The sequence below is a fragment of the Crocodylus siamensis genome, chromosome 2 (genome assembly GCF_052110815.1).
Source record: "Crocodylus siamensis isolate JL-2025a chromosome 2, ASM5211081v1, whole genome shotgun sequence".
Taxonomy (NCBI): Eukaryota; Metazoa; Chordata; order Crocodylia; family Crocodylidae; genus Crocodylus; species Crocodylus siamensis.
Genome location: NC_143396.1, coordinates 153321357 through 153347416, shown reverse-complemented (window position 1 = coordinate 153347416; position 26060 = coordinate 153321357). Strand labels below are relative to the sequence as shown.

Genomic DNA, 26060 nt, shown 5'->3' with positions numbered 1-26060 from the left:
CTGCATATGCAGGTGAGGAGAATAACCTTGTGCCACTCCTGAAAAGAAGAATAACCTACAATAGTAAGTTATAACAGTGTTCAGGTCACAATAACGAATAAAGGATATAAAGTCACAACCACACTTGGTAGGTGAGTATTAGATCCACTTTTGCTTATCCAATAATCTAAATGCTACTGACAGGAAACTGCAAATGCCAGAGACACTTGGCAGTGACAGAACTTGGTTCACTAAAAGAATATTAATTTAGGAGGCTGGATAAATTTATTTGAGATATTTATTCAAGTTGTATATATGTTTGGTTTAATGTACAGAAAAAAAATGTTTATAGGTACAATCAATTCTTGTGGCAAGTCAGTTTATATAATTTACCTTCCATTCCTCAATAATTATTCTTTCTTTTAATGGGGTCATTCCTTTCTCTCACACATCTTCTATTTCTCTCACATGAGGTTTTTTTTCCAGTAGAAGTGTTTTCTGGTATTTTATAAAGTATTTGCTATTTACCATGTTTTTTCACAGTATTCCAATCCAAAACTGAAAGGTTTAAAACCATTCAAAATGCTGACATATATATATATATGTGTGTGTCTGGGCTGAGATTCATTCCCCTCATTGCTTCCTTCTGTGGGCTAGAAATGTTTTGGGGAAAAGTGGCAAGGCATATGTGACTATAAAATCCTAGTCTAAGTTCCTTTAGGCAGAACTACATATTAGTAAAAACGGATAGCCAATATGTGACACTACTGTAATGCAGACATAATGCACCCGAGCATTTTGGTCTGGTTTCACCTGGAGATTTCAGTACAAATATGAATTCCAGAAGTTGGTAACAGAGACTGCTATATTGCTTCTGAAATCAGTAAGACTGCATTCTATTTGTGCCCCAACCCTGCAGCCCCAGAAACTGCTAAAAGCAGCAAGGGGGAGTTCTCACTTTTATACAGAAAATCATAGGAGTTAAGGTCACAAGCCAACAAGCCAAAGGTAGGGAACAGGTAAAAGGTAAAGAAATATCATCCAGCACTGTGCTATCATACACTCAGCACCTTAATTTCCACTTCACAGGTCTGGGGGTGATCCCAAACAAGCCTTTAGCCCAGAGGTGGGCAAAATGGCAGATCCCGCTTGTGGCCATACTCCATTTCCCAGCAGCACCTGCCCATGTTGCTATAGCCAATTTCCATGGAGACTCCAGCAGCTTCAGCGGTGACATTGCAGGGCCAGGGTTTCCATGGAGACCAGCCCCCGCAGCACTGGCAGGGTATGTGGCTGGTGAAAGAGAAGCTCTGTGGCTGGGATCTTGCAGTGGCAACAGAGTGGTCAAGAGTCGGGTCAGAGCCATAATCCGTTGCCCTCAAGCCCCTGCCTAGGCTGTGCAGCTCTGCCCCAGCTCCAGACCACACTGTGACCACCACAAGATCCCAGCCCCGGAGTAGCTCCCCAACAAGCCACACAGCCTGCAAGTGCTGCTGGGGATGGTCTCCATGGAAATCCTGGCCCTGCACTATTGTGGAACCACTGCCACTGGGGCCTCCATGGAAACCGGCTACAATGTTGCAGGCAGGAGCTGCTGGGAAATGGAGTCCACTGCAGGCCCAATCCAGTCTGTGGGCCAGACTTTGCCTGCTACTGCTTTAGCCGCTATAGCACTCAAACAACAATCTGCAGCAGCCCCCAAGTCTGAGTCTAGTTCCTTCAAGTCTACAGTCCTGGCTGACTGTGCCAGTGAGAACTCTAGTTTCACTGTGCATTCCTCTGTATAAGGCTGACCAGATTTCACGTGCATACCACTCTCTCTTCCTCTTACTCCAGTCTCAAGCTTCCTCTTCCTTTTTCCCTTGCCCCAGCTCCTCAGGGTTTCTGGGAGTTGTATTCCAAATGAACAGACAGCACAGCTCTGCAGACTACCCAGTTTCTCCTGCTGTTACATGTATTACATTCACATTACATTATTTTCTTATGAAACTTAGGGATAGTTACAATGGCTGTTTTCCTTAGACATAGCAATGCAAGATCTGCAAAAAGTCAGGTTTAAAAAAATGTCCACATTTTCCCATACATTTACTGTTTCAGCACATACAAACTGGGGGGAAAATGCAGGCAAATGCTACTTGAAGTGAGTGATCAGTTTCTGAAGCAGCTGTTTTGCATAAACAATTGCAGTAAATACAATTTACACATGCGGAAATGGTCTATCTGGGTAATAAAGCTGCAGACATGAGCTCTTGAAACTACATTCCAACTAAACAGTCCTCTAGGAATCCTGCTTTTCATCCCGCTCTGCAAAGAATGAGCAGATGAGAGATGGGAAATTTCCAGAATTAGTTTCTTATCAAAGAAAACACTGATTTTATCTTTTGGAGACTGACATTGTGTTGAAGTCCTGTTCTTCTCTCCTATGATAATTGATTTAGGAGTTGTGAAGATCTCTGTCTGATAGTTGACAGAATAGCTGTCATCCATTTCTATTATTTAAAAGACACCCAGCCACTAATGCATTTTTAGTGAGTGACTTTACAGGCATCAGTGGAAATCTGCTTCCCCTGGAGAAGCAGGGAGCCACTGTACATGAGATAATTGTCCAACTAACATTGCCAAGGACCTGACAGAATAGATTACATGTCTCTTCCACATGCATGGCATTGGTTGTTGCAGCCAGTTGTATCTGTAGGGCCAGGGCCATGACCAGTATTTACACCAGTACCACTCAAGAAGCATGGAGTCAGTCAAGAGAAGCTTGGATGGGCTCTGTCACACTGAAGTAAGCCAGGCACTTGGAGGAGGAGAAGGTGGTTAGGAACAGTAAGCATAGATTCACCAAGGCAAAGTCTTGTTTGTCCATCCTAATGGCCTTATGAGATGACTGGCTCTGTAGATGAAGAAAGAGTAGTAGATGTGATATACCTTGACTTAAACAAGACTTTTGATATGGTCTCCTATAATATTCATCCAATCAAGCTAAGGAAGTATGGAGTGGATGAAAGGACTGTAAGGTGGATCTAAAACTGGCTTGGTCTTTAGGCTGAAAGGGTAGTAATCAATGGCTAGATTGGTATCAAGTGGAGTTTCCCAGGCACTGATCTTGGGGCCAGTTTTGTTCAATATCTTCATCAATGACCTGGAAGATGGAATAGGGTACACTGTCAGCAAGTTTGCAGATTGCATCAACCTGGCAGGAGTAGTAGATAGGCTGGAGGCTAGGATTCAGAGAGACCTTCACAAATTGGAGGACTGAAGCAAAATAAATCTCATGTGGTTCAATAAGGACAAGTGCAAAGTCCTGCACTTAGGACAGAACAATCCTATGTACCAGTACAAGCTGGGGACTGACTAGCTAAACAGCAGCTCTGTAGAAAAGGCTCTGGGATGATAGTGGAGAATAAGCTGAGTATGAGCCAACAGTATGCCCTTATTGCAAAGATGGCTAACAGCATACTTTATTAATAGGACCGTTGCAAGCAGATCAGGGAACGTGCTTATTCCCCTCTATTTGGCACCGGTGAGGCCTCTGGAGTACTGTGTCCAGTTCTGGGCCCCCCACTACAGAAAGGATATGGACAAGTTGGAGAAAGTCCAGCAGAGGGTATGGAAATGGATAAGTGCCTGGGAAACATGACTTCTGAGGAGAGGCTGAGGAAACTGCTTTTATTTAGTCTGGAGAAGAAGACTGAGAGGGGATTTAATGGCAGCCTTCAAGTACCTGAAGGGGCTTCCAAAGAGGATGGAGCTAGACTATTCCAGTGATGACAGATGACAGAATAAAGAGCAATGGTTTCAAGTTACAAAAAGGGAAGTTTAGGTTAGATATTAGGAAAAGCTTTCTCACTAGGAGGGTAGTAAAGCACTGGAACAAGTTACCCAGAGAAGTTGTGGAATTTCCATCTTAGAAATTTTTGAGACCTGGCTAAACAAAGCCTTGACTGGGATAATCTAGTTGGGCGTGGTCCTGCTTTGAGCAGGGAGTTGAACTGGATAACCTCCTGAAGTCCTTTCCAACCCACTTTTTCTATTAATCTAATATTTGGTCTTGTGACACTGTTTAGTAATTATTGCTACTTAAACAGAATGTTAATTTCACTTAATTAAGATGTCTTTTTGTGATGTACCAGTGCTTATCTGTGTGAGTATTCATCTCATGACAGTTTTTTTCTGCTTGCATTTGTAACAATAGTTTGCAGTCCTTCTTTTTCATACCTCCTGAGATTTCAGGAAGAACTCTATTGTTTTGACTTCTCTTCAACTTCTATATTAACAAAATGTACTGGTTTGCTGTTGTCACATCAAGTTTTTCTATCTACTGTCTCTAATGTACCTACTAAGATGTTATAAAAGCATTAGCTGCATAATGTTGTGCTGTCCTTAGCTCATCCCATAGAAAAGTTTAGTATACAACATGTTCTGGCTTAGACCATGTCTTATTCATTATTCCAGGGGTACCAAAACATCTAAATGACACCATGCCAATGACCAAAGGACAGGCTTGCTACAACTCTAAAGCTCCCTGGATCAGCATTATAATTGTAATCATGTCCTTTTTATATGGAGTGACTAATAGGATGAAAGGTCATTCAGCAGGACATCCTGATTAGCAAGACTTATTATATTACATTAGGTGGACGTAACCAAAACTTTGTACTCTATTGCCAAATAAAAGCATGTGATTCAAAAGCACTCAAACTCAAGCATTATTTAAATTAAACTGGTATTAATGAAATAGTAATCTGCATACAATTTATTCATGCCAGCACAATGCCTGATTAAGTAAAATGGATATCCACAATGACACTTTGTAAATTTTTTTGGTTAATGTATTTTTAAGTTAAAATATGCTTGTCTGGAAAAAGTAAAATGGAGGTCACCCGATGTTCTGATGACATGGCTGAGTCCAAATTTATGCTTAAATGAATCCAAACTTTACCTATACATATAAAATGAGATTTAACCACAGGAAACCCTTTCAAACTTGAGATTTATAAATCCCTGCAAATATGTTCTGATAAGGATCTAGTTACTTAGATTCAAAGGATTTCTGTAGTCTACATGGCAAAACTTTAATTGTTTTAGAAAAATCCCATCTACCCCTATGGAACACTGTTCTCTAGTCTTTCTGTCACACACTCCAAATCCTCCAGATGTGTCTGCCATCCACAGCTGCCTTTAGATGAAGTAGAGAATCACAGAAAAATATGGCTGAAAGAATTATCTAATTCCTGTTTATGGCAGGATCATTCTGTCTAAACATTTGGAAACAAATGTTTTTCTAACAGCAACAAAGATTACAAAGTCTTTTTAGATAATTTGCTCCAGAATTAAACAACTTTCATAATCAGAAAGTACTCCTTAACAACTCCTTCTAGTTGCAATATAAGCCCATTATTTCTGTTTGTCCACTGGGGACAGCACAAGTATCGATCACCATTCTCTTTATAAACAACCGTTTTTTGCATATATCAGATTCTCCTTTCAGTCTTCCCTCTTTAGACTAAATAATCCCAATTCTTCTAACCTTTCTATATCTGTCATGTTTTCTGTAATCAGTGTTTTGCATGTTTAGGACTTCCTTAGCATTAGTTTCGTATGAATTAGGGAATAAGCAAGACTGACAAATTTAGAGATGATATTGACTTCTGTGAAATCAAGCAGAATTAGGTGGTGTGGTGACATCTGGTTTGGGTATCAAATCCATGGGGATTTTCACATAATAACACAGGATGTGAAAGAGAACAGTTAAATCTGGTGTCATAAGGAGATTTATGCATGTCATTGTGTAGGCAGGAAAAACTAATAGGGCTGTGCAAAATTTTGCCCGGTGTTTCATTCCTAAGCTGCTCTGATGTGTTTCAAGCTCAAAATGGCAAAATCGAAATGAAACAAAAGCCTTCAAAACATCTTTGAAACAAAACAAGGGAACTCAAAATGTTTTGAAAGTTTCAAAACGTTTTGAGTTTCAAAATCAGGTTTGCTAGCTTCAGCGCCAATCCCATCTGGTGGGCTCTGGTAGCAGGCTGGGCAAATCAGGTGGTGCAGGGACCTGCCACCCCAATCCCCAGGTGGGTGAGCATTCATGCATCAGCTGATCTGCTCCGGGCCATCACTTTGCCACCTCCGGTAGCGGGCGGGCCAGATCAGCTGGTGCTGGCATGCTCCCCCACCCAGTGATCGGGGTGGCAGGTTCCTGCACCAGCTGATCTTCCCCACCTCCTACCGGAGCCAGCCAGGTGGTGCCCAGATCAGTCGGTGTGGGGATGCTCCCCCATCCCGATCCCCACCCAAGCTGATCTGCCTTGGCCCCACTGGCCCAAGGTGGCAACACCTGGCTCCTATCAGCCAGCAGGCAGATTGGAGCCCACTATCAGCCCTGGGAGGGCTGCAGAGGCTGTGCTGGAGTCCTCCCTGGGGTGCGTGCTCCCAATCTGCCTGCTGGCTGACAGGAGCCGGATGCTACCACCTGGGGCCAGTGGCAGCACAGATCTTCCTGGAGCTGTGTGCAGGCTGTGCCAAGCACCAGTCTGTCATCTGGCAGGCAGATCAGGGGCCAGAACCCCCAGGAGGACTCTGGCACAGCCCCCACAGCCCTCCCAGGCATGCAGGAAAACCCCTCATCTGCCTGCCAGATGAAAGGAGCTGGGTGCTGTCGCCTGGGACTGGCAGCAGCAGCAATCTTCCCCACGCTGGTCCCAGGTGGCAGCACCCAGTTTCTCTCATCTGGCAGGCAGATCGGGGGCTCACACCCCCAGGAGGACTCAGACACAGCCCTGGCAGCCCTCTCAGAGGTACGGGGATGCCCCAATCTGCCTGCCTGCTGCATTTTATGTTTCGCCATAATAAGCTGTAGGCAAAACATCGACACAGTGTTGAAACAGCAAAACATTTTTGACAAAACAAAATGGAATGAAACTGAAAATGAAACACTGTTCTGTCAAATTGTCAAAACGGAAGTTGAATTGGAATGATGCTGTTTCTCACAGCCCTAATAACTAACCTCAATCATCATTATCATCAAAATAGTACCTATAGCTAGCATATATAGCTAAACAGGGATGATCAACCTTGTCCGCTGGGCCAGATCCAGCTGTGATGCTGTCTCATCTGGCCCATGGAGATTTCTAGAAATTCAGTGTCACTGCTCCCCTGCTGCCAAGTTTACAGACTCTTTTGGAGCCCTGGGTCCTGTGTGCTAGATTTGGCACCCAATCCCAGCATGCACTGCTTTGTCCCAGGACCCATTCCTAGCACTGGGGGCTGGGAGGGAGCAGCACCAGACCGCCATGGCCCAATTCCAGGATGCAGAGGTTGAAGGGGCAGTGTCAGGCTCTCAGGGCTGAATCATGGTGCATGGAGCAGGGAGGGTGTAGTGCTAAGCCCCAGGGCCCAATGCAGGTGCATGGGGCTTGATCCAGTTTATGCACTGACTCCATACCAGTCATCTGGCCCATAGGGCCAAGTAGTTGAGCACCACAGACATTAAAGGTCTCAAGACAACACAAAAGTGATAAGTGCCGTAAATCTTATTTACAGACAGAGAAATTGAGTCTCAGAGAAGTGAAGTAAATTTCCCAGGTCACCCAGGAATAAAAGTTCTGCTACTGCTTAAAATTTTTGTCACTACAGAGGGTAATATACCATTGGTGGAAAAGGGGATCATTAACATGGATTGCACCATCTCCTCTGGAGTTCATTAGCCTAAATCTTTCTTTAGCTGAAGGAAAGGGCTACTTACAGTCATCTGAGCCATTTATTGTATGCATCACTGTTCCAATAAGGATTTGCAGTGGTGCAGGCAAGTACAGATCATTACCATTGGACAGAACCCAAAATAAAGACATGCTAGTCAGTTTTCTAAATTAAAAAATGGTATTGGAATGAACTGAGCCGAAAGGATAATACAGAGTATACACTCTAAAGCAGGGCTCTCAGCATGGCAAAGAGGGACCCTGGATTTTCATCATAGTTGTGTCAAATATAATGTGCAACAAAATTATGATGAATTCTAGCCAGACAACAGTTCTCTGTGAGCAAATGCATCCATGACGGCAATAGCAATGAGCAGAGTGAACCACAGGACACAAAAACTGCTGGTAAACTCCATGGCCTCATCTGTTTCTGAGGCCAAGGGCTTCCCTGAACTTTGGTATAGGCACTGTGCACCTCTTATTCTTAGTCTCTAGGTGAGACTGTCAAGCATATGGCTTTTCAGGCCAGATTTGGCCCACAAAACTATATCATCCAGCCCCTGATGCTGCCTGTGGGTCTCAGAGTGACCTACAGGTGGTATACGGGATGTGCCAGATAGCCCTGTATACTGTGTGGTGTGCCCATGCTAGCTTATGTCCTACAGCAATGGTGACCACAAGTGGCACACAGGGTTCTGTGCAGCACGCTGGCAGTGGCCACAGCAGCAGCAGCAGCAGCTCTGAGGCCGTGCTACACAGCTCTGAAGCAGTAGCAGCTCTGGCTTTAGATCTAGGATCATGCAGAACAGCCCTGTGACAATGGCTCCAAGGCAGTGCTGAACAGCCGCACAGCAGTGGTGGATCTGGAGCAATGCTGCCCAGCCCTGGAGCAGCTGGAGCAGGACTGCACTGTACACAGCATCTATTTGAGATCCAGAATGGGGTTCAGTCTGTAGGTCTGGTCTGGCTTTTGTACTGTCTTCAGGTCATCAGGCTGGATGAGTTTGACACCTTCTTTTAGAGTATGAAAGGGCAGCAAATAGGTAGAGCCTTTACATCATCACCTAACAAACCAGCTTGTCCAACTGAATTATCACTGAATGTGTCATAATTTGATGCTGGATAAGCAATTACTATTACTATCAATACTGCAAATTACAGTCAACTCGAGAAAACACAAGGGATAGCTCCCTCTGCCACAGTGTCTTCCATGGTACAGAATCTGAGGTACAGAATCAACTCCCACCAATTGATGTGGGTAAGAAAAAAAAGTATTGTTTTGTAATGCTGCCTGCATTACAAACCAAAAAGATTCAAAAGTATAAAAAAAAATCATTGCCATGTAGTTTCTACCCTGTTAGCATAATATAGATCTTTTGTAGTTTAACTAAGAGGAAATACTATGGCAATCTCATGTATTACTGAGACAAAAATAATAAATGCTGACTTTTAAGGGTGACCACCTTGGCCTGAGAGACCTACATAGACAAAGTAGAATTTGTGTATATGTTTGAATACATTTATATTCACTATTATGAACACACTCTTTCTCACTATAAATGTATATATTAATGACCTTCAATATAACATTTGCTATAGTACATAGCAAACATTCATTTTGACCTTTAAAAAGAAGCTTTGCTTATCACAATGTAGATATTTGAGACAAGGAAAATGTCTAAACATCAGCTGTCTTTGGCTCTATTGTAATAGTCTGATATTGTCAAATATAGGTTTTTATCACATTATACTTAACTGTAAAAGACCTGCCCAAGGAAGGGCAGTAAAACTGCCTGAATAGGTAATGTCTAACTAGTATTTTCAATTTATATTCCATCCTGAACATTGTTTCTTTCAGTTGGACTCAATCTACACCAAATTCTGATAATGAAAAAAATGCCATTTAAAAAAAGAACACTTATGGTTGATTTTAAATGTTTTAAAATGAAGGTTAGAGAGCTTCCTGAAGCATTTTTTTTCACTTACAGACAGGTAGTTCATTGGCATACCCATTTTTGGTGAAAGGATGAAGAATACAGGCCTGAATTAGTACAATTTGATAGCCTAGGCACAGCCCGAGATGGCTGCCTACCTCTCTGGTGGAGATTCGGCCTTCACAGTGCTGTTTCCCTGCTTGTGGTGAAGATATCAAGGAGTTCCTTTTCCCCTTCTAGACAGAAGGGTCCTCTTTCCACTTTGAAAGCAGCATGGGCAGTTGCGTGTGTGAAGCAGGCTCTATTTGATTCAGGTTTGGCCAAAATCAGGGACAGTGATTTGATTTGTTGATTCAGATTACTGTCCCTGATTCAATTTGACCTAATCTGAAGATTTGGACATAGACACAGCTTTAAATGTTTTTTCTACATACCTTGAGGTATAAGCGTGGCTCGTGAACGCTGCAATGCTGGGGTGGATGGAGCATCCCACAGGAGCTTGGTGGGGGGCGCATGCTCAGTGGTGAACCCAGAAGTGGACTGGAAATACTTCACCAAACTCTAGGAGAAAAGGGAAATGGGATTAAATGATGACTGAGGAAAGTCCTGATAAAGCCAGTGCTACAACATGCTGAGAATCCTCGCCTCCTCCTGGAGTGGCTGGAAGCTAAAAGTTGTCTACAACTGTCAAGAGTCATTTATCTGTCAAGATTGGGCTACCAGAATAAGGTTTCAAGTTCTTCAGGAAGAGATGGCTCCACAAACAAAACCCCAGGTGCAAGCATCAGGATTTGAGAGCTGAACTTTGAGAGTGGGATGAGCCACAAAAAAATCTCATTTTTTAAAAAACGTCACCTATAGGGAAAGCAGTCACTCTCTCTAAGAAAATATCTCCTGCGTTTCACTAGCACCATGATCTGCTTTATAAAAAAGTTTAAAATTAAGCAAAGATTAAAAATCCAAGAAACAGACAGTTTGACTTATTGGGAAAACATTGTAGTGACATTTCCTAATTATGGAATTTTGTTCTTAGAGGCATCAAATAAATGTTCCAAAATGGTTTCCAAATTATTATGCAAATGATTTGTTTTTATTTTTTTTCTTCCACTCAGTTTGTTCATGATTGCTTTTAAGCTTCATGCTTTTAAGCATGAAACTGCCCTTTTTAAAGCACTGGGTGATATTATATATCACATCTACATGTGTGCCCAATTGCGCAGGTGTTCCTGTGCAGTGCTGGTGGCACACAGGTCATTCCCAACCCTACTAAGCCATAGCATCAGTGTCATGGTTTGTGCCTGCCGATGTTATGTCACCATAGGGATGAGCTACGTTGCTGCTACAGTGACGTAGTGTCTCATGTAGACACATCCTGCATCTCTAAATATGACACATGAAGAGTGCACTGTTTGCTCAGAAATGAGATTACATCCTGATTACACACATGAGGCCACCATCAAATTTTAGTTTCAGCATTCAGCTCATCTTTATCAATCAAAATGAGATCTAATTTAGAATTATTAATTAGCCACTGAGAGGGGGTATGAAGGGGAGTGAGTTCATTACCTATAGGTTTTACTTGATAGTTTATTTTTACTTTGTAATAATTTATTTAAAGACAACCATTTTCAAAAACATTTCAAAACTATGAAAATATTTTGTAATGTATCTCTAACTGTTGTGGATGGAATACCTAATACTCAAGGCCTTGATCCTGGAAAGATCCATGCCCATGCTTACTTTTAAATATGTGAGTATTATTATTAAGGCTAATAAGACAAATAAGGCTAAATATGTGCCTAAGCGTAAAAAGGATCAAGGTCTTATTTTTCATCTATTGTGAAACAAGTTGGGGCTTGGACGGCATTATTAATATCTAAAATATTATCCTCATGAATAATGCATTAATTTTCTTTCCCTGTAGTATATTTCTAAGTAGTTCAATTCTTTACTGCAGCCATAGTCATATGGTTTTAAGACTACTTTATTTTATATCTAAAAAAATCTCTGACATTACATTATTTATTGTATCTATAATTATCATCACAAGACATCTGTCTGTTGTTTGTAACAAGCTCTGAACACCATAATATAATGGATTTTTTTACTGACAAAATGTTCTTATTGAACGATCTTTTTTGTCACATTTTTAGAAATGACATATTCTATAAAATACTGCCAAAAAGAATGAATGTATTCCATGGTACATGTGTTAATAAAATAAAAACAAACACAAAAAAATCCTTGATTTCTAACAATTCATGTTGTAGAATAATGGAAAGAAGAAATAAGTCATGCCACTTCTGAATGTCTCTTGCTAATAATTACATAGAAATTGAAGGTTAGGGAGGGTAGCCCTTCATAAAGGGGATAACATTCTGTGTCACCACAGAGTTTTAACAGACAACTCATTTCTATTAATAGGGGCACATCTGTTCCACAGGCCTGCATTATGCAGGTACCTATTCCTCTGGTGTTTTTTTGATTATGCAGTAGATAATTAGTTAGACATGATTATCTACAAGCCCCATTCAGACCACTTAAACGTATCACATTATTAAAAGCTTTAACTACTAATTGTCAAACATAAAACAAAAAACGCTATATATTTTTATATGTACTACATTGAAATGTATGTCCATTGGAAGAACTAAGGGGCTGATTCCTCTTTCACTGGCCTCCAGCACCGTGTCATCCAACCCATGGGCTCCCCATGGGTCTAAAAATTTAGTGGTAGGGGAGCAGTGGCACCACTGTCCTTCTGCCAATTTCTAGACTGGTGGGGAGCCCCATACCCTCTACACTAGATCAGACACACAGGGCAGGGCAGTGTGGAACCTGATTCTGAAGTGCAGGGCCAGGCTGGTCCCAGGGCCTGATTCTGGCGTGTGGGACCCAATCCCGGCATGCAGACCAGGGAAGGGGATGGTGCTAGCTTGATCTTGGCATGTGGGACCTCAAGGCCCAATTCCAGGATGTGTGGCTGCATGGGGGCAGTGCCAGGCCCCAGGAGCTGATCCTAGTACACAGGATCCAATTTGAACACACAGAACTGGGAGGGGGTGGCATGGGGACACAGGGCCTGATTCCAGCATGCAGGGCCAGGCAGCCACAGTGTGGAATCTGATCCCAACATTTAAGGGACCTATCTGGGTGTGCAGAGCTTGATCTGGCCTGCAGACCAGCCTCACAGACTCAATAGTTTGAGCACCACAGTTTTACAATTTTTGACAGAAGAATCTGGCCTGTCGTATTCTTTTTCCATATTAGCACATTGAGTTTAAACTCTGTTCAAATTCTTGATTCAGATTTGGGATACAATCGATGAAAACGTAGTAAAAACATTAGTTGAGAAGCTTGACATTTCTCTGTCTTTAGGGGATGAGCTCTCTTCTTGTGAAACACAGATTAAACTACCATCTCTATGCTGACAACTTGTGAGTTCACTCTACTCCAAACCTGTCTCCATCAGTGCAGACCAAACTCTAAGGCTCTCTTTCTGACGTTCTTATGGAAGCCTAGCTGTTGCTTTAAGTTCAACCCAGTTTATTCTTTTCCCTGCTATCTCCTTTCTCAGTAACTGCAGAGAACTCACCATCAGGACCATCACTTAGTATCCCCTAGACCTGGGCATCATATATGATACAAATTTCTATTTAGGTCATTACAGCTAGGCATTACCCAAATCTTTCAGACTCTTCTCCATAATTTCTCTAAAACACCACCTTTCCTGTCTACCCACAGTCTTGTTCACTCTTTCCTTGTCTCAAATCTTGAATACCGTAAAAACCTTTTCTATGGTTTGTAGTCTTCCCTGTGCATATCCATTTAAACAATATTCCAAAGTACGTTTTTATAGTCTTTTGTCTGATTAGGCCATTCTTTCTGTTGAATCCCTATACTAGCTCCCCCCATCTCTATCACATCAAATAAGTGACCAATCTATATTTTCAAAGGTCTAGCACAGTCACCTACTTGTTAGGATTTCAAACAAGGATCTTCATGTTTTCCCTTCTTGCTCCTCATACATGAGAGATCCATGTGGACATGTGTAAAGCTAATCAATTGTCTTCCTTCAAACTCCCTCTTAAAACTTCCCTCTATCAGAATGCCTACAAAAACCTTCAGGGTTATTGGTTGCAGCCATGTTGGTCTAAGGACATATGTAGACAAGGTTCTTTGGGTAGATGTGATGTCTTTTACTGGACCAACTAAAAAGTTGGAAAAATTGTTCTTTGCAAAAATTGTTCATGAAAGCTTGAAAGAACAATTTTTCCAACTACTTAAGTGGTCTAATAAAAGATTTTACATCTACCCAAAGAACCTTGTCTACAAAAACCTTGGCATATTAGCCACCTAAATGTTGTCATTGTCAATCCAGCAATCTCCAACTCAATGGGTAAGATTCTCAAAAACATCTAAGGTGATCTAGGAGCCTAAATCCTTGTTACCCTCAAGGACTGCTGACAGATATGAAAAAGTGCTTTATCATGTCAGAAGAAACAGTATGTTAATTCGACTTATCTCTGCAGCAGCTGTATAGATCGGGTGCTTCAGTGGGGCTTTTTGGTGCTCATCTAATCGCTGATTCAATCAGCATTTGTTTTGGGAGTTTTTGTGTTTGCAAGCAGCCAAGGAGAATTAAGCTCCTGTTTTAAAAAAATGACATAGATACTTTAAAAAATATGACTTAATATGATCTTTCTCATTGTTACCATCCTAGGATAGCAGTGGGTTCTCAGTAGTGGTTGAGTAAAAATGAAGAAGATGACTAATACTTCTGCGTGGAAAAATACTCAGTTGCTTGCCACAATATAAAGCAGTACTTTGTGCTCTGAATATATATGATCCCAGACATCTCCCAGGATAGTTTTTTGTTCAGACCACATGGTCACAAATACCAATGTCAATTAATCTTTTAGGGATAATCAGATTCAAAGTTAAAATTAATTTCCTCCCTAATATCCTTCATGGATTTGAGTAGATAAATCTTATTCTACAATGCATTCCAAAGTACAAGCAAAATGTGGGGGGGAATCAGAGGAGTTGTAAAAGTAACTAAAAGTACATTATCCTGTCTAAAAGGCCGACTGGAAAAGATTGAATCACTTGATTAATAACTATAGCTCAGAATATGATGGGCAAAGTGTCTGGAATAATTAAGCGACAAGAGGCAGGAAAAAATGACAAGTATAAATGGATAAAATGGTCTTATTGACTGGTAGATCAAAGTACATATCTTATGAAACTTCTCCCTTTCTAACCCCAATTCCTCACTATTCTTTTTAAAGTTCCTGCTTTTTTAATTGTATCTTTTGAAATAATTTATTATTGTTATACTGTTAAAGTAAATTCCACCACATGCCAATCATGCCTATAAGTTCAGTTAAAATGACAAGAATGACATGCATGGGTAACTTTTGTGCAAAAGGGAAAAGGAAGGGAGCTCTTAAATGAAATTTAATTCTCATACCTCTACTGCATGAAGGTGTTTCAGCAAGCACAGAAATAAAATGTGTTCCTGAGTTTCTTTCCCTGGAGAGAGTTAACCAACAAAATCTGTAACTGGGTTTGATTAACTCTGCATGTTTTTCTTGACCTCATTAACAGAGTCAGCTGATGGATTTCCAGATCAATTTGTATGCAAATATAACAGAAATGGGGTTGCGGTATAACAACTGAGTTGTCCACCTTTCCAGATTCTTCTTAATATCATCTCATCTCCCTGTATATGAAAGTGAGTAATAAATGCAAAGGACAGTATGCATGCATTGTTGGTTTCTTCTAATCAAGCTTTTATAAGTATTTTTAAAAAAGATGTTTCAACCTCACTATAGCTTTTTAAGTCAAACTTAACAATAATTTTCAAAAATAGTCATTATCTTTCTGGTAATATATGTGCAATCATTTCTCTAGTTCCTTCTGTATTAGAAGGTGCTATTTTATTTTATCAATATGCAGTATTGAACAAACAGAAATCTTAGTGTCTCCATTTTTTTAGAATCAGAAGATTTTAGATAATCCGCATTGAAGGAATTGTTGGGCGTGGACTGCATAAATGGAGAAAATGAATACAGTTGGAATTAGTATATAACACTTAGAAGGAAAATATTTAGTGTCAAAGCTTTCAAGATACAGATCAGAAAAACTCCACTGACAACAATCAATATGTACCAATTTGCAATGAATGTAGCAGCAAAAATAGGAGCGACACAAATTTGTTGGTGGGCTTCTCCAGCTCCCAGTATGCTTGATGAGCTGGGGCATAACTGCAGAAGTGGAGGTGCTCTGGCTTCTGGCCAGAGCATCTCTTTGGAGCACCAAGCCTTTGTGTCTTCTGGCACATACTCTGGTCACATGCATCATGCAACTTTTTTTCCTGGTGCTTTTTTTTTGCTACCGGGATTTCCCAGTAGAAAAATTTGCCCCTATGCTGCAAACTTGCAGCATAGGGGCACATTTTAATGTTTTTTAATGTGGTTTGTGATGCCATAAAGAGGTTTGCAATGCCACAAACAGCAGTTGCCTGCATGTCTGGACACATCCAGTCAAAGCTTGATGTTCTGGCTTTGTTCTTGATCCTTGGTCAATGAGAGAATTATTTGAACAACAGTGGAATGAAAAGTTAGCAAGAACTTCTAGATTTATCCTACACTATTTATATAATATAACCGAATATTCCTTTTCCATGAAACAGAATTTTCAGTAATACATTTATAAAGGTCCCTGAGAAAATAAAATGAAGGTGAACTAATGTCAAAAAGCTTACATAAGGACTAATTTATTGTTCAACAATACAGATGCAGCCTTGTAATTCATTTGAGTTGAGTAAATATAGGTCTGTAGTACCCAGTCCACCAGTCAATTTCACCTTTGTGACCTCACTTATGTTAATAAAAGAGATAATAGAGGTAAATAAGGTAAATGAGATAGGACAGGTGTAGCTGAGAGCAAAATGTAATTCTTAATGACTTTTATTGATTGCTGGTTGAAAAAGGAAAAGCTTACATAATGCCTTCATTAGCAAAGCTTTTTACCACCTGGACTAGTGACTAATATTCACTGACTTAAAAAGTTGACTGTAATATAGAATTTGCAAAGTGGGAATGTTGTAGTAGAGATTTATTTAGTGGCATTGAATGCAGAATGATACTAACTTGTCTTTTTAGACACATAGCTCATAAGAAAAGTTGCTTGCACAAGTTATAGAAGCATCCGATTCTGAAAGCGTAGGTCAAATGTAGTTTAGAAGACACTCCCTTTATTAGAATATTAATCCATTGTGGTATATACCCCCAGCTGATATCTGCAAAGATAATCTACAGTTGATACACTAAATAGAACACCATACTTATATTGGGAATACCATGACCATGATCACTTCCACAAAAAAAAAGGATTTCTTTTTGGACAATTAATTATGGTAGAAATCAATTAAAAAATCAGCAATTTGGATTTTGTCATAAGAACCCAAAAAATAACACACACATTTTAACCTATTAGTTCTGGAAATTTGACTGAAAATATAGACATTGTTTTTTTCAGGAAATATATAGGCTAAAAGAAAAAAAATTACAATAGGTATTACATTTTCAGCATGGAAAGTAGCTAACAGTGGACTGCCCAGAAGATCTATAAAAGGATACTTGTTTTTAATCTATTTTAATGCTATGGAGAAGTAGGCTGAAAACCAAATGGTAACATTTGCAGATAATACAAAATTGTTTAGATTAGTCAAAATCAGGAGGCTGTAAGTAGCTCCAGAGGGAACTAACAAAGCTAGGCAATTGGGCAGCACAATGGCAAATGAAATTAGGTATCGATAAATGTAAAGCAATGTACAGTAGAAGTACAGTTTGAACAATTTAGCCACAGAGATGGAATATGATTTATGGCACTTACTCATAAACTCAGAATCATGGTATTCTATCATCTTGAACACAATTTTCAGTTACACTTACCCCAACTAAAACAGATACAACAGAAATGATCAAGACAAAGTATGCTGGAAAAGATTAGGGGAAGGAAGAGTTCCATTTGATAAGAGACTGAATAGATGAGGGCTATTAGAAGGGTAGGGACAGATATTTGAAGTAATTTAAAAAAGGAACACTTCAGACACCAAGAGATGTACAGCCTTTTTGCCATGCCCCAAAATTTCCACAACTGCATGCAACATCATGCTGCCTAGCCAAGGGGAACAACACAGGGCTGCAGTGACTTGAAGCTTGGCCTCCTCCCACCACATGGAAGGACACATCTGGGATGCTGGAGGACCAAGCCCTCCCCTGTTGTGCTTTATAGAGCATGTATATGTAGCAGGAAGAGCGTTCAAACAGTACTTGCTTCCTTAGTATTAATTCTGGAGTGTGTCAAAAGGGGGATACCTACACGCTTAAGCACACATCCAGATTATGCCATGACAAGAAATGCAAAACCTGCCAATATATCTCCAGTATCCCCACAATTACTACATTGCACAACAGAACCATCACCATTCCTGGATTTTAGAGCTGTACCTCCAGAAACATTATATATCTCATCCAGTGTACCAAATATCCTGATGGAAAATACATTGGAGAGACCAAACAATAACTGTGCACCAGAATAAATGCACACCGGACATCTATTAAAGATAAGGATGACCAATTACCAGTGAGGGAACATTTCTCACAAGAAAAATATTCTCTCTCCCATCTCTGTCCTGATCCTCAAATGGAATTTACAAAACTCCTTTTGTAGACAAGCCTACAAACTTCACTTCATAAATCTACTGGATATGAAAAATCATGGACTCAATGCCTTGCAGGCAGCTAAGCTCAGCTGGAGCCTCACAATTCCAATGCAACCAGTAAGTCTCAGGCCCCTCAAAGACCTTACAGGTCTGGATTTTCCCCAGCAAGGACTGTGCATGTGTGTGGTGGCTGGAGGTTTTCAGGTGCCCCCTACCTGTCTTTCACCAGGGAGATTCACAGTTCTGGCATTTCCTGGAGCTGCTGCACAACCATCAGTCCCACCAGGCCTACCTACCCTGGCAGATGCAGTTTTACGTCATGCCCAGTACCTGGGGCTTCCTTTTCCCCCATACCTCCAAGTTCATCCCAATGGGGCACTAAATGGCTGTCAAAGCAAATAAAAAAAGCAAGTAGGTGCAGAATGAGGATTGTGGCACTCACTCCATCTGCAGGTGCAGCTTGGGAACCCCCAGCAATGGGAGGTTCACCTTCAGGAATACCAACTGCTCCACCAAACCAGGATCCAAGGAGGTGCAGTATGGTGTCACAACACCCCCAGCAATGCTGGTTGATAGAAAGGACAGATGTTCCTGGGCAACCATGGCCAGATCCTGCCACATCTGGCTGCAGATTGCCCAGTAGGCAAGGGGTCACACTGCAGTAACTCCACATTCTTGGCAAGATAGGTGGCTACCAAGGCCTCCATGTTACCTGCTGGATGGTGGGGTCTGCTGTCTCTGGACTCCAACATTTAAGCCATGCCCTTGACCCACATTGACAGTTGTTGTGGTGGAGGAGATTGGCTCGTGCTTGGAGTGCTGGCATGGGGAAGTGGAATTCCCTCTTCCATGTCCCCCGGCCAAATCCAAATCCAAATCCAAATCCAAATCAAATAGTTCTCTATTCATATAGTAGAAAGCCCCTTTTCTTGCCCCCGCCCCAGTGTAACAAGGACCCTCCCCTTCCACCAATAATTCCCCTCTTGGATATGTCTCTTCTCTTCTATCTTTTCTTCTTTCCTCCTTTCTTCTTTTCCCTCTCTCACTACAAGATATAGAATTATTTGGGTATTTTTCTTTCTGGCATAGGGAATCATGTTTTATGATATTACATAAGTGTTCTACATTTTTTAAGTGTTCATTTATATCCCCCCTTATTGTATTTTGATATTTTTATCGGTGTGCTATGGTATTTATATGTGATACTCTTGTATTTTTATATTTTATACTCTTCACCCTGTAACAATGCTAGGAAAAGCAGGAATGAAACCGTCACCTCCCTGTATCAGGTGTGATACTCACTCATTCACCCTAAATGAGTGGATCAGTAAATGATGAGTAACACAGTAGCTAGCTACAGTAACAAGTTAATGAGTGGCAATTGACACCTACAAAACTGCAGATTAATGAGAGGGACAAATCAATACAGGCCAATGTAGCAGCCAGGAATTCCTTGAACCTTCAGTGTTAAAGGGACAGAAGCCCCTGTTTAAATTAATCAGAGCCAAAGACCAACTTCGGGGGATGAATATTGCCAGAACAACCTCTCCCAGAGCCCTATTCATAAAAATGATAAATTAATAAAAATTCATCAACTGACTCCCAAAACTGCATGTACCCATGGATGTGACCCCTGGGGCTGACAGCTGCCATCCAGTAGTCACCAAGGGTCAACAACCCCTGGACTGGAAAAGCCCAAAAACTGAGGAGTCACCAAAGTTTGCCAAGGACAGATAAAAGGCAGTGAAGAGTGACCCTCAATGGCATCCTCTTGATCTTCAACTTGACCAGCACCCAACCTGTCCAGCTAGAAGAACCAGCCAGCAACCCTGTCTGGAAGACAACACATGTTGGAAGAAACCTCAATCGGCCATCAACGGCAAACTCCAATGCTTGTGGGCTAGGTACACTTGACTCTGGTGCTTCACAGATATAGCTAGCTACTGTGCATGTATGGTGTGTGTGTGCATGTGCATGTATGAGTGTGTGCTTGAGGGGATTGGCCCCAAGTTTCATGATTTGATTTCATCACAACTTTTCAATCCATCTAATAAACTAGAATGTTAAGGATCCTAAGTTGATCATTTGTAGCCAACATTATTTAGTGGAGAATGCAGGCAAAATTCTAGGATTATTAATGAATTGTGTTGGTTGGTAATTGGGTAAACCGTGTCTCCAGATAGAACCCACATCCATGGAGGAGTGGGCATTTGGCTAAAGTCACCCAGGGGGGTGGATATTGGTTATATGCCCAATCTGCAGGATAGAGGTGGGCAGGATTCAGGATTTAGATAGAACCCATGTCCAACCTGTAGGACAGGGGAGGGCCACACCTGTGACGGAGTGGGAATTGGTTAGGGAATTCCTGTGAAGAGTTGGTAGCATGAGGGCTCAAGGAAACTGAGTCTCGGGAATTGTTTGTCTTGTTACATTTTGGTTTTGTTGTTTGGAAACAGTCAGTTGGAAGTTTAAGGAAACTGACAGGCTTGAGACATGTTGAGAAAAATGTCTTTGTTTAGAAAGAAAACCCCTAAGGTTGGGACGGAAGACCAAGAAAATAAGTGGCTACAGAGGAAGGAAATTTCCCCTCTCCATAAGGAGATTCTGAAGGGTGGAACCAGCCCATGGAAGGAGGATGTATGCACCCCAGCCTTTTCCATAGGGGACACTGAAGCCCAATCTGAAAGATTTTGCCTTTGTGAAAAACCCTCTGCTCAAAGGTAACACAGTGCCTTGGTGTGGCTACTATGGCATGCTGTAAAAACAGCAGTTGAGGAAAAAGCTCAGCGAGCCTCTGAAATTGAGGAAAAGGAGGAGCAAATCCAAATTCTACAAGACAAATGTATCCAATTGGAAACTAGCACCCATACTTTAAAAGGGTTGTCTCAGAATTTGGACAACAAAAATGAGCAATTGAGAAAGATGAATCAAGACAATGCCTGACAATTGGAATTATTGGACCAAAAAAAGGCTAGCTGAGAAGCCTTGCAAAAATTGGTAAAGACAATGGCTAAAGACCTTAGCTGAGAAGGGAGCCAGAGCAAACCATGGCCCCTGTCTAAATACCATTATCCACTTTAAAAAGGAGCTCCATGAGCACAGCCTGCAAGTAGCAGCTGTCATCTGGGGAGACCAAGCCTGGGATCCAGACATCCCCTTCAGTTCAGGAGAGATTTGAGGTAAGGAGATGTGTGGAGACCCAGAGGAAGCAGGAAATCCCTCTCCTGAAGACCCTAAGTCTGAGAAGGAGAGTGCCCTGGTGCCTGAGGTCAGTGCAATCATGTGGACCTCAGTCACTTGGGACACACAGGGAAATGCCAGGGAAACCACACAGATAACAGTCCCCCTTAGTGGAGTCAATCTAGCCACCCTGGGTAAGACCCAGGTACCTGCTAATTTTAGGAACTTGGTGCAACGGCTGCAAAAATCCCTAAATGTAGTCGACTGTGAAACCTTGAGTGTCTAGGAATGGCACTGCCTACTAAGGGCTTGTGCCACCCCAGAGATTCAGGCAGCCATGAATCAGGAGGACAGCTTTAGGGGAGGCAGTATTCCCCAGAGCATAGTGGATTTGGGGATCAATTTGTGGAGGAAGATATTTAAGGGACAGTTTGGGGTGAGCCACCAGGCACCTGGGGAACCTATTAGGGACTCTGTGATCTGGTATGTCATGTTGGGACTGCTGTCAGGGATGGTGCTGCCCCTAGACAGGGTGGGCAAATGGACACCTGATGTAAAAAATATAAATTACCCTCCTGGGTTTTAGAAGGAGGTACAAGAGGGCATACACCAGTCCATAACTGGACTGATGGGGCCACTCTGAGAGACCAGGAATTAGGTGCTGGGAGAAGTCCTAGCCCATGCTCAGGATGCAGAATGGTTAAGTGGACGTCAAGGGGGGGTGTGATTGCAGCCAAGCAGTTCAAAGAGAAACCCAATGACACACTGAATTATGTGGTTATCTATTCTAATGAAAGTTCATATCCCAAAACTAACAGGAGGGTTGGGGGTCCAAATTATCGCCCCAGCTCACACTGGGTTAACCCAAGGGTAACAAAAGAAAGAGAGGGGGAAAATGGGATTTGGACAGCAGTGTGGAGATTTTTAATGTAGCATGGGGAACCCAAAGAGAAATGGAATGGGAAGCCTCTAGCTGAGCTGCTTATCAGAATGGCAGAGCTGAGCGCGGCGGAAGCAGTGCCTTCCCATTCTAACAGAATTGTGGCCTCAGCCCTGGTCTCTGAAGAGCACTTATGGAGCCTCCATTACAAGACTCTTGAGCAAAGCCTTGGTTCATGGGAGAAATTGGAGACCCTCAATTGGGATCCAGGAGGGAGACTCTGAATACCTGTTATGGTGGGAACCCAAGGGCATATCAGCGCACTCTTGGACACCAGAGCTGCCTTAAATGTATTTGGGAGGAAATGGAACCTGAGGCAATTTGAAACTGATCGAATTACACTCTGGTGCTTTACAGGGCAGGAAACCACTGGGGTGGTGTGCACAGGGGTAACCATCTTCATCCAATTCCCAGAGGGACCACAAGAGATTAATATAGATGGGGTTCAACAAAAGGGCTCCACTGAACAGTTGATTCTTGGAGCCCCATTGTTCCACCAGAAAGACTGGATCCTGAATCTGGCCAATGCAGTTGTATGGTGAGCACAGCCAGCTGTCCCCTGGGAGCCTTGTGAGACAAAACCACATTGGAGGTGAGAATGGTATAAGGGGGTTAGAGCCATCGACCTTGACTCGGGTGACGAGTGGGTGCAGCAGTTCCCTAATGTATGGGCTATGAGTAAAAGTGACTGTGGCCAGATAAATGCCTGTGTTAAAATCATAAGTAATCCAGTGCCTCCTCAAAAACAGTATAGCTTCCCTAAGCAAGCAGAGGAAGCCATACGGTTAATTATTTAAGACCTTCTGCAGCAGGGAGTGATAATTGAAATGAATTCAGAATTTAATTCCCCCATATGGCCCATCCTAAAGGCGGACCCAGTATTGTGGAAGCTGACCATTGACTATTGAGCTTTTAACAAGGGGACTTGTCCCATGGCTCCTATAGTAGCTAACATGCCTGCCATACTTAGCAGGGTACAAGAGAGTCCCTGATGGTTTTCTGTGATCAATCTGGCCAACTGCTTTTCTGCAATTCCCCTACACCCCGAGCCATGGAACTGCTTTGCTTTCACCTTTAAAAGGAAACAGTACACCTTTACCTGCATCCCACAGGGGTTTCACAGTGCTCCACCCATAGCCCACCACCATGTTGTATCCATGCTCCAGAATTTCACTGGAACCGATCAGGAAAGAATGGTTTCCTATGTAGATGACATCTTGGTATGGGCAGATCAGGAGTGGGAGCTGAAGGAATGCATGGAGAGAGTGCTGGCTCTGATCCAGAAAACTGGATTCAGGGTCAGCAGACCAAAGGCTCAGTTGGTCATGCAAGAAGTAACCTGCTTGGGTGTAAGACTGGGAGTGGAAGGGAAAATGATTGATCCTAGCCAGTTACTGCTCTGTTAAACATACTGGTTCCCAAGGAAGCTCACTCCCTGTGAGAGCTGCTCAGAGGTTTTAACTTCCTCTGCTCCCACATCTACCAATTTGCAGAGATTACTCAGCCCCTGTGGAGGCTGCTATAGAAAAAGGTGCAGTGATAGTGGGAAGACAGCGAGCAAAAAATCTTTTGTTTACTTAAGGAGGCGTTAATCACCACTCCTGCTCTGGTGTACCCCAACCCGCTAAAGCCCTTCTATTTTAAATTGGCAATGAATGAAAAAGCCCTATCAGCCATACTGCTACAAAAAATTTTGGACAGCAAACTGGTATCCATAGCTTACAAATCCCACAGATTAACAGGTCCAGAGATTAATTTTAACCAGTGTGAATGAGAATGCCTAGCTGCAGTATGGGCTGTTAAAAAAATTAAAGGACTTATGGAGATGGCCCTAGTATTCATCCAGATGCAACACTCACCCTTAAAGTACATTTTGTCAGGGAATCTGACAGGTTCTAAAGTGTCCGACACCTGGATCACTCAATGGGCATTATTCCTGGTCAGATGGGGAGTCAGACATGAAACCCAGTCTATGGTGGATATGCTCCCATATGCCTTAATAGAAGGCACTACTCATGAGTGCCCTGGTATAGAGCCTTGCCAAGGGAACATAGGGGTAACTGAGGCTCCATGACTGGAAGAAAACCCAGTGGTGAAGGATCAGCCTACCTATGTATGGTTTACAGATGGGAGCTTCAGCTTTGAAAATGGGAAGCGGTTTACTGGATATTGAGCGGTGAATTTAAATAATGATCAAATGGGGGTCCCTTGCCAGGAGGTTACCCAGCTCATGCTGTGGAAGTAAGAGCCCTGAGGGAATTCCTGGAACAGCATAACCCACCTGAAGGGAAACTGTGGATCTACACTGACTCTGACTTCTGCACTAAGGTTCTGCTATACTGGATATATAATTGGAACAAAGCTAATTGGAATGCTGCTGATGGCAAAGAAATTGCACAAAAGGCTGATTGGCAGGCAATCTGGGAATGGATTCAAAGGCATCCATCCTCACTACACATTCAACATGTTAGAGGCCATCAAGAGGCTGATACTTTAGAAGCCAAAATGAACCAATTAGCAGATGTTGCAGCAAAGAAAGGAGCATGGGGAGACTTTGCTGTGGTACAAACCCAGTCCTCAAGACACCAAAATTGGAAGATTCAGGAGGATTATGCTGTTAATCAGGAAACTGGGGAGGTTAGATGGGTGTCACCTCCAAAGTATAGAGAGGAAATCTTCACTGCTTGTCATACCCTCAGGCATGAGGCATCCAAAGCCACCACAGCTAGGGTGCAGGAAATTGCCTACTGGCCAGGGATGTCCAAAGATGTGAAGGATTGGGTGCAGAACTGCTTGTGTTGTGCAGGGGAGGGAGCAAAACCAAAGGAACTTGGGCTCCTGTTCCATCAGATGATAGTGGGTCCATGGCAATGGATCCAAATGGGTTATATTGATAAGCTTCCCCACGCAACCAGGGAAAACCAGTATTTACTGGTGATTATCAGGGATCCAGGTTTTCCATTTCCCATGGAAAAATGGAGAAAATCATGGATTCCCTGTTTTTATTGGAGAAAACGTGGATTTCCCTTTTTAGCAGAGAAATCTGTGGATACTCCACTTTTGCAAAGAGCTCTGGCACAGCTCCAGGCTGCAAGAAAGGGTGGGAAACCCGCAGCTGTGCGTGGAAGGGTAGGGAAAGGAGGAAGGGTGGAGCCTGAGCCTCTGAGGTAGCCAAGGCTGGGCTCAGGCTCAGGCTCATCCTTCACCCCTGGATTCTGGGGGTAAGTGGGGCTGTGGGGCAGGGCTGGGGAAGATGGTTGGAGGGCTGAGGGAGTTGGGGGTGCTGCCAGCCCCAGGCACCACACCACAGCTAGGAGCGGGGCCAGGGTGTGGGGGAAGGGGTACCCCTCTGCAGGGGATTTGTGGGCAAGCGATGCAGGGCATAGTGTGGTGGTGCCTGCCATGTGCAGGCTGTACACTTGCCATCCGACCACCTGCCCAGGGGAGGAGGAGGCTGGCATGCAGCCAGAAGTACAGCTTCGTGGCCAGCTTGGCAGTGGCACCGAGGGATGGTGACTGGGGGGGTGGGGGGGCTTGCATGCGGTAGCCGCTGCTGCTTACCTGTGGGTCCATGCCAGCAGTGACAGCCGCTGCCT

General features: G+C 42.6%; 1 pseudogene; it reads left to right on the top strand.

The window, feature by feature from the left end:
* Positions 1-21531: 21531 nt before the first annotated feature.
* Positions 21532-22501, top strand: LOC149870917 (uncharacterized; annotated as a pseudogene).
* The last annotated feature ends 3559 nt before the right edge of the window (positions 22502-26060 follow it).